At 35.9% G+C, this 9,937-nt stretch overlaps 1 protein-coding gene across 1 annotated transcript in view; it reads left to right on the top strand.

Moving 5' to 3' along the window:
• Window positions 1–9,937, top strand: part of LOC114053092 (cytochrome P450 2A11-like) — a gene marked incomplete at its 3' end in the record, with an annotated part of 15,060 nt that overhangs the window by 2,595 nt on the left and 2,528 nt on the right. The gene's annotated exons all lie outside the window — the stretch shown is intronic.

Below are 9,937 nucleotides of genomic sequence, written 5' to 3' on the forward strand. Positions count from 1 at the left end.
CCTCAGTTTGCTCATCTGTAAAAATGAACTGGAGAAGCAAATCATAAACTACTTTAGTATCTATGCCAAGAAAAACCCTAAAAAGAGGTCAAAAAGAGTTGAACATGTCTGAAATGACAAGGGACAACTAAAACTCTGAAAAGTGGGAGGACCCAATTAAGGGAAGAATTTTTGAGGTCAATGGAGAAAAATGACCAAGGGGAGAACAACAGTCAATAATGAACCAAATAACCAGGAACATGGGAAGAATCCTAACATGGGGCAATATCCTCTCTATTACCTGTAGGGAGTGACATTTTTCTAAGAGTTAGTGGGGGGAAAGTGGGATTAAGGGAGCAAGCTCTAAAGGCAATAATCAAAACTGTTTAGAACAGAGACCCAAATGAAGAACATCAAAATTTTTCATTCCCTGGGTACTATAAGGGCCATGTTCTAAAGAATGAAAATCTAGAATAAACAGAAGACAAATAATAAACAGAATGAGGAAATGAAACCTATTGTAGAAAAAAAGTACATAAAAAAGAAAAATTTAAAAACCTAACAAACAAAACAAATTGAAAGGTAAGAGAGGAAGGGGGATTCTACTTGACTGTTTAACTGGGTGGGGGAGGGGGAGAGAAGAATTAAATAACCAAATTAAAGCAAGAAATGAAAAGGAACTAATTAGCAAAACTCCAAAACCAGATGAAATGGTCAAAAAGATAGGAGGGGGCCAATGTTTGAGGGTGAGTGGGAATATGGCTGCCTTAAAATGATTAAGCTAAAACAACTGAAGAGACATAGTACTGTGTTTGCAACAGAAGAGGTAAAATTATAATTTGAGCTAAAAAAAATTACAGACAAATGGATTATAATATAAACCTAACTCTCATAACTTTAAATGTGAATGGATGAAATAAGCCAAGAAAATGAAAAGAGTAATAGATGGGATAAGAAAACAAAACAATCTGTTGCTTAAAGTAAATACATTTAAAAAAAAAGACAAATGCAAAATAAAAATGAAGGACCAAAATAAAAGTGTACTATGCATCAAAAGAAACAACTACACCCCAGAATTTGCAATCATGCTATCAGATAAAGCAAAAGCACAATATTTAAAATACACAAAGGGGTAACCAAGGAAATTGCATTATGCTAAAAGAAACCATTGATGATTATGATGACGACAATGATGATGATGACAACGACGATGACGATGATGATGGTGACGATGATGAGGAGGAGGAGGAGGAGGAGGAGGAGGATGAAAACAACAATAATAAGTAATATTTACGAAGTATTTACCATGTCCCAGGCATTGTGTTTAGTGCTTTATACTTATTATCTCATTTGATCCTCACAACAACCCAAAAGGTGGGTGTTATTATCCCCATTATATAGGTGAGAAAACCGAGGCAAACAGAACTTAAGTAATTTGCCATGGGTTACACAGCTAATAAATATTTGAAGCTGTATTTGAACTAAGGTCTTCTTGACTCCAAGTTCAGTGCTCTATCCACTGCACCACCTAGCTACCCCAACAACAAACCAATATCAATATTCAATTTATATGCTTGAAATGCCTAAATATCTAAAATCATAAAGGAAATATTAAGACCTACAAGAAGTCATAGACAGTGATGTAATAATGACAGCAGACAGGAAGAGAAGGGAATAAACATTTATATAGAACTTACTAGCCTACTGTGTAACAGTCACTGTGTTAAGAACATTACAAATATCTTATTTGATCCTCACAACAACCCAGCAAGGTAGGAGCTGTTATTAACCTCATTTTACAGTTGAGGAAACTGAGGCAAACAGGGCAGTGACAAACAGTGATTTGCCTAGGGTATCACAACTTAAGTGTCTGAAGCCAGATTTGAACTCATGAAGATCAGTCTTCCTGACTTCAGGTCTGACACTGTCTCCACTGAGCCACTAGCTGCCCTAATTTCCCTACTATGAGGATATTATTCCTACTTCATGTACATAAATAAAACTATAAGCCAGAAGAAAATAAAAAAGATATTTCCTATTTACATCCTATTAAGATAACTCAGAAGGTTCAGTACTAATGGCCAATTGTATGCCCTAAATCATTACAATGTGATTCCATTTTATAATCTGAAGTGCTTTAATTTGCACACACATTTCCAAATTCAAGGCCCCAATTACAGAAATTTGTTATGAAAGGAAAGGGAGGGACATGATTACAGTGATATGGAGAAGCCATAACAAGGGGACAACTCTCTTACCTGTGTTTTGATTTCAGGCAAAAGGGATAACTAACAGCTAATTGAAGCTCCACATTTTTCAAAAGGTGTCAAAAGCCAAGCTTAAAATTATCCAGGTGGGAAAATTTCCTCTTGAGAAAGGAAGTAGCTCAATGAAAACCAAGTCAATAGCATGCTACCTTCACCCTCACAAGTTCACTTTCTTATCTTTCTCCCAAGGACAAACATTCACCTACCTCTATGCTGACCACTCTGTCAACTGAGCCACCTAGTTGCCTAACAGAGTCAAGGATGACACATACAAAGGCTATATCAAGGCTATGACACATAGCCTGGGAAATAAGGAAGAGGATGGTGATAAACAGTAAAAGAAAAGTTAAGAAAAAGGATGCCCATTATCACCACTATTATTCAATATTGTAATAGAAAGCTACCTCTAGCAATAAGAGAAAAAAAAAGAAATTGAAGGAATTAGAATAGGCAATGAGGAAATAAAACTATCACTTTTTGCAGATGATATGATAGCATATTTAGAGAACCCTAGAAAATCAACTAAAAAACTCTATCCACTGTTTCACCTAATTTACAAAAGATTTCACTGGCTGTCAGTTTTGGATAAATCTAACAAAAAAACAAACAAAAGGAAAAATACTGAACTGAAGAAATTGCTGGAGAAACTATAGTTAAAAAGACTTATGGCATTTTCTAAATTTAACTGCAAGAGAATATACATATTTCACAGCACTAAGTGACACTTTTATAAAAATTGACCGAGTTTTAAGGCACAGAGATAATGCAAACCAAAGTAAAAAGGTGGAAATAGTAAATACACCTTTTACAAACAGTAAGGTAATAAAAGAAAGAGCAATCAGTTCAGGGACCACAAACAAAAGACTTAGAACCACATGGAGGCTAAATAATACAATCCTAAATAGCAAGTGAGTCAAATAATAAATCATGGAAAAATTAATAATTATGTAAAAGAAAATTATTGATGAAATAATACATCAACATTTGTTAGATATAGCTAAAGCAGTCCTCAGAGAAAATATTATCTCCCTACAGAGAGACATTAACAAAATAGAAAAAGAGAATTAATGAATTGGACATGCATTTTAAATTAAAATGTAATAAATAAACAATTCAAAAAATAACAACAAAATTGAAAATCAGAGGAGAAATGAATCAACTGGAAAATTAAAAAATCTATAGAAATGATAAAACTAAAAGTTGCTTCTTTGAAAGACTAAAAATATTATAAACCTTTGGTCAATCAAACTAAAAAGAAGAGGGCAGAAAAGTCAAAGACAAGAAATAATCAAAGTGAAATCACAAAAAAAGAAGAAATAAATAGAAAAGTTAAACCTATTATGCTCTGTTATGTGCTAACAAAACTGAGAACAGAAAAGAAATAGAGCAGTACCTTAAAAAATATAAAATACCCAAACTACCAAAAGACCAAATAAGGATTCTATATGATGAATCTTAGAAAATGAAATAGAATTAACTATAAAGGCACTAATCAAAGGGAAAAAATCCTGGTCATCATGTATTCACAGGAGAATTCTATTAAACTTTATTTTTTGGGAAAAAAAATGCCTCATTCTGCACTCTAAGTCCACCAGATTCTGAGTCCATCTATTCTCTATCTAGATGTGAAGAGAATTTCTGATTATGAATCCTTTAGAGTTGTAATGGATCATTATATTTATTGGAGTTACAAAGTATTTCACAGTTGATGTTCTATTTAATATTTTATTTTTCCCAATTACACGTGAAATCAAGTTTTAATATTTGCTTTTTAAAAGTTTTGAGCTGTAAATTCCTTCTCTCCTCTCCCCTCCCCTTTCCTTAAGAATGCAAGCAATCTGATATAGGTTTTACACATACAGTCATACAAAATATATTTCCATATTAGTCATGTTATAAAAGAAAACACAGAACCATCCCCCCAAATAATAAACCCCAAGAAATTTGAAGTAAGTTTAAAAAGTATGCTTGAATCTGCATTCAGACTTCATCAGTTCTTTCCTGAAAGTGGATAGCATTTTTCATCTTGTGTCCTTGGGAATTATCTTGGATCATTGAATCAACAGACCTTTCCTGCCAACTTTTTAAGTCATGTTAGGCTGGAAAACTGTTTCGCCCCATCCTTCTGCAGGTTCTGCCACTTCAGAATTCATTTTGAAATGTTGTTTAAAGTTGTTTGGATGGGGAATTTGAGAGAGCTCAAACATGTCCCTGTCTTTTCTTTGCCATTTTGCCAGAGCTAGCTCAGTGTTTGGGAGGCTCCAAAGGATAGTGGTGGAGAAAAGAGGTATTGGACTGTACTAAACTGAAGGTCTACAGAGCCATTGTGCTGACCTCATTGTTGTATGTCTATGAAACCTGGACAGTATACCGGTGCCATATTAAGAAACTGAATCGTTTCCTTTTGAATTCTCTTAGGAAGATTCTGAAGATCACTTGGCAGAATAAGATACAAGACACTGAGACACTTTCTCGAACTAAACTGCCAAACATTGAAACTCTACTTCAAAAAGTGCAACTTCAATGGGCTGCCAAAAAGACTATTTTATGGAGACTTCACACTGAACAAGCATTCACATGGTGATCAGAAAAAGTGATATAAGGACACTCTCAAGGTCTCTCTTAAGAACTTTGGAATTGATTTGTGACATGGAAGACACTGACACAGGACCACTCAGCATAGCATGCCCTCATTAGAGTAGGTGCTGTGTTCTATGAGCAAAGCAATGTTGAAATAGCTCAAAAGAAACATGAGATGCACATATTTAGAAAATCTACCCCAAATGTTTACATGGACTATTTGTGTCCAACCTGTGGTAGAGCATTCCAAGCTCATATTGGTCTGATACACCACAGTCAGACGCACTGCGCTAACATAGTGATGGCATTTTGGTCCTCTTCAGGAACAAAGGACAACAACCAACCACTTTGTAATAAAGTTTGAGATCTAGTGCTGCTAAGCCACTTTCCTTCATTTTTTTTCGTTGATTCCTTTGATATTCTTGACCTTTGATTTTTCCAGATGAATTATGATTTTTCTAGTTTTTTTCTAGATATTTTTAGTAGCTTGATTGGCATGGCACTAAATAAGTAAATTAATTTACCTCAGTTGTCCTTTTATTGGGGGTTTGTGACATTTTTTTTTAGGCAGTTGGGGTTAAGTGATTTGCCCAAGGTCACACAGCTAGTAAGTGTCAAGTGTTTGGTCCGAGGCCGGATTTGAACTCAAGTCCTCCTGACTTCAGGGCTGGTGCTCTATCCACTGCACCACCTAGCTGTCCCTGTGACTCTTTTTTTTTTTACCAAGGTATCCATTTTCTCATCATAATTTTCTTGCATTGCTCTCATTTCTTTTCCCAGTTTCCCCCCTACAACTCTTATTTGATTTTAGAACAATTTTTGTCCTTTTTTAAAATCTATTTCTTTATCTTTTCTAGGGATTCTTGTTTGGATTGTATCCAAATAAGAATTTTCCATTTCACAATTATGATCTCTTAGACATTTACTAACACTATGACCCTTGTAAATTTCTGTCTGACTTACTTTCCACAACTGTAAACTACGGATTATAATAGGACTTTCCTCTAGGGTAGTAGTAAGCTTCTGAGGCTGGATTTGGACTCAGGTCTTCCTGACTCCAGACCTGGCATTCCATTCACTTCGTTGTCTAGTCTCCACAGATACTTACACATACTTCTCAATCTACTGTGATTTCTAAGAACTAACTAAATGTATAATTAAAGAATGTGTTTTTAAAAATTGTTGATAAATAATTGATTAATATTTCACAATTCTCCCCTTTGATTCTTGGGAGACATATTTCCAATGAATCACTTTATGCAAAGACTTAATCCATATTGGCAGAAAGCATGACCACAGAAGGAAAGATTAGTAATTAAGAGAAGCTTGATTCATTCTTCTCAAAGCAACTTTTTAATGTTTGCTATCAATACAATCAAAAGTCAAATACAACTATAAGGATTGTTAATGTTAATAGGATACTAATGACCTGTCACATGTATAAAATAAGGTAGCATTAAAAGGGACTTGAAAACATGGCTCTGATTCATTTGAAATATGATAGCATGCCTAACAATCATAGGGACTTACAGTTTAAGACACAGGATATTTAAGAAAAAGAACATATTACATTTTTTGTGAATAGTCCAGAAGTTTTTTCTCAAATGCTGATTAGAGTGGTTAGCAGTAAAGCAGGCATTAATTTTCCTTGGTCTGCAATCCAGATAAAATGAAAATACTAGGACAATTGCCTGAAGAAACACTTTAGCAACAAAGGTAGCTGTAGCCAACTATATACTAATAAAGCCTCCTTTAAAGGGAAGCTGTCATGATGGCCACAAGATCATCAGGCTTAATCTTATAAGAATTTACTTTCATCTATGACCACTATGTTGACAAAGTCTTTAAGGGACAGTCTTCTCTTGTACAGAGGCATCAGTACATGGGAAGAGAGAAGTGAGCAGGTTAACAAAGTCCTTTTGGATCCCACCCAATGTCAATGTAATTAGCATCTTGACCTCTCATATATATACCCCATGTATCTGCTGTCATGGCTTTTCTTAGACATTTTTGGAGCAGATCTCAGGACAAATCTGAAGGGGTTCCTCCTTCCAGATCTACTTCTCAGGTTCCAAGAGCATTTAGGATGACTTAATACAAATTCAATATAAGTTAACACAACCTTCTGGCTCAAGTCTGATCTGTCTGGTTTTATTAGTAGAGCTGTCAGAAGAATATAAAGTTCAGAACATAAAATTCATCTGAAACTTCAGAGAATTTCAATTGTTACATCATGAGGGTGAGCATTGGAAAATGTCTTTCTTTCTTTCGAAATTATCAGCTAGATATTTCAAATAGGAAAATAATTTCACTCTCTTCACAATTACTGATACAATTTTACAGGTAAAATCCTTAATCTAATTTTGAAAAGGCTGTCACATCTTCCTTTTATTCCTCCTATTGCTGTTCTTCAGTTGTTTCAGTCACATCTGACTCTTCATGACTGCATTTGCATTGTGTGTTTTTGTTTTTTGGCAAAGATACTGAAATTGTTTCCCATTTCCTTCTCCAGCTCATGTTACAGATGAGGCAAACAGGGTCAAGAGGCTTGCCCAGGGTTGCACAGTTAATAAATACTGAGACCAGATTTGAACTCTGAAAAATGAGTCTGACTTCAGTATCAACACTCTATCCACTGTGCCATCTAGTGGCCCTAAATCCCCCTATATATTATGCCTATATCATATAACAAATAAATCCACATTAGAGGAAAATCAAGAAAGTTATTTCATATTTACATCCTATTAAGTTAACTCAGAAGTTTCAATACTAATAACCAATTGCATGTCCTAAATCTTTATAATTCTGTTTCACTTTATAAGCTAAAGGGTTTTAATTCACACACACTTCCAATTTCTAGGCCTCAATTACAGAAATTTGCTATGAAAGGAAAAAGTGAGGCATGGTTATGATGATGTGGAGAAACCGTAACAAAGGGGAAACTCCCATAGCTAGCTTTTAATTCTAGGCAAAAGGAACAACTAACAGCCAATTAAAGCTCTACATTTTTCAGAAAGTGTCAAAAACCAGACTCAAAATTATCTAGGTGGGAAATTTTTCTGTTAAGAAGAAAAGTAACTCATTGGGACAACAAATCAGTGGGATCCTATCTTCACCCTCACAAGGTCATCCCCTCAACTTTCTCCCAGGGGCAAATATCTACCTACTTCCATGCCTACCACTCTGCTGACTGAGCCATCTAGGTGCCTAAGAGAGTCAAGGATGACACATAGGTTGTGAGCTTGGGAAACTAGGAAAATTATGGTTACCTTAAACAATAATAGGAAACTTAAGAAGTAGGTGGATTTAGGAGGGAAAAAAATGAATTCCATTTTGGACATGTTGAGTTTAAGATCCACTTTGAGAAGTCCAACAGGCAATTAGAAATGTGAGACTGGAGGTCAGTAGAGAGGTTAAGGATGAATGAGTAGATCTGATAATCATCAGCATGGAGGTAATAAGTAAATGCATGGGAGCTGATAAGATCACAAAGTGAAGTAGTATAAAGGAAAAATGAAAGAAGACCCAGATTAAAGCCTTGGACTAGCCCAATATGAGCTAGTGTGACCCAGATGAAGACCTAGCAGAAGAGAATGAGAAAGAGAAGTCAGATAAACAGGAGGAGAACCAAGGGAGAGAAGTATTATGAAGATGTAGAAAAAAGAAAGCATCAAGGAGAGGTGGGTGATAAATAGTGTCAAGGGCTAAGAAAAGTCAAGAAAGATGAAGACTGAGAAAAGGCTATCACTACATTTGGAAATTAAGAGATAATTAGTAACTTTGGAAAGAGAGGTTACAGTTGAATGATGAAGATGGAAGTCAGAATGTAGAGAGCTAAGAGAGTCAAAGGAAAGGAAGTAGGAGCACCATTTGTGGGTGGCCTTCTCAAGAAACTTAGCCATAAAAGGCAGAAACAATTTCAAACAATAACTAGCATAGATTCAGATGGATGGATTAAGTGAGAGGTTTTGAGGATAGGGGAGGGATGGGCATGTTTCCAAGCAGTAGAAAACTAAGAGGTAGACAGGAAGAAATCGTAGATAAGGGAGAGAGTAGGAGTGATTTAGGGGGAAGTCTGCTGGGAAAGACAGAAGGAAAGAGGATCCTTGTGTATGTAAATGAGTTTGTCTTGGACGGGATAAGAGCCACTTCATTATGTGAGGCAAGGGTGAAGGAGACAATGGTGACAGAAAGCATCTGGGTGATGTGAGATAAAGAGGAGGAGAGATGAAGGAGCTCTTGGCAAATAGCATCAATTTTTTTTTCAGTAAAATATGAGATTCTCATCTGAGAGGTGGGGTTGGAATGCAGTCAATAGAAATTTGAAAGGGGGGATAAAAATTTTGGAAGAGCCACCATGGTTAGTAAGATAGTGAGCTAATTAGGAAGCTATAAAAGGATTACCTTGCAGCAATGAGGATCTAGTAGAAGTTATGTAAACTCAATTTGTACTGGACCCAGTCAGCAGGGACTTGAGATTATCTCCAATTTTGTTCAGCAGTACATGTGTAAGAAAGAAGGCAGGGTATGGAAGGAGTGATTCAAGGTAGAGGCTTGACAGGGTAAGATCAGCAATATAAGGGGGCAAAAGACACAAGAGAAGAAGACAGTGTAGAGTTGAATTGATTTACCAAGAGATTAATAAGGGGAAAGGAAAGTAATGTAGTAGGTATAAGGGTGATGGTCTGAGAAAGAATTCAGGTGTGGAGATATTGCAAGTCTAGATATGGAGGAAGAACAGAGTTTGGGATTTCAAAGCAGAGGGAGAGGTGGAATGACAGTAGATAGTGATCAGATGAGGGAATTTCAGAGTTAATGAATATGGAAGTAGTACATATTTGTGGTGGATGGAAAGATAAAGGTTATCTTTGTGTGTGGCTGAGATAGGTTGGAGGAGTAAATTATAGGAAGTGAATAAGTTGAGAAACTATGAGGTTAGGGTCTTCGAGGGAGTAATATGTTTGTTGGAGTAGACTATTATGAGGGACAGGAGTTGGGAAGGAGAGAAGACTGTGCCAGGCACTGAGCTCATTGAGGAAGAAAGGAAAGAAGGAAGGGAGGAAAGAAGGAAGGAAGGAAGGAAGGAAGGAAGGAAGGAAGGAAGGAAGGAA

Source organism: Vombatus ursinus, unplaced genomic scaffold (genome assembly GCF_900497805.2).
Source record: "Vombatus ursinus unplaced genomic scaffold, bare-nosed wombat genome assembly UNPS02003917.1, whole genome shotgun sequence".
NCBI classification, from domain to species: domain Eukaryota; kingdom Metazoa; phylum Chordata; class Mammalia; order Diprotodontia; family Vombatidae; genus Vombatus; species Vombatus ursinus.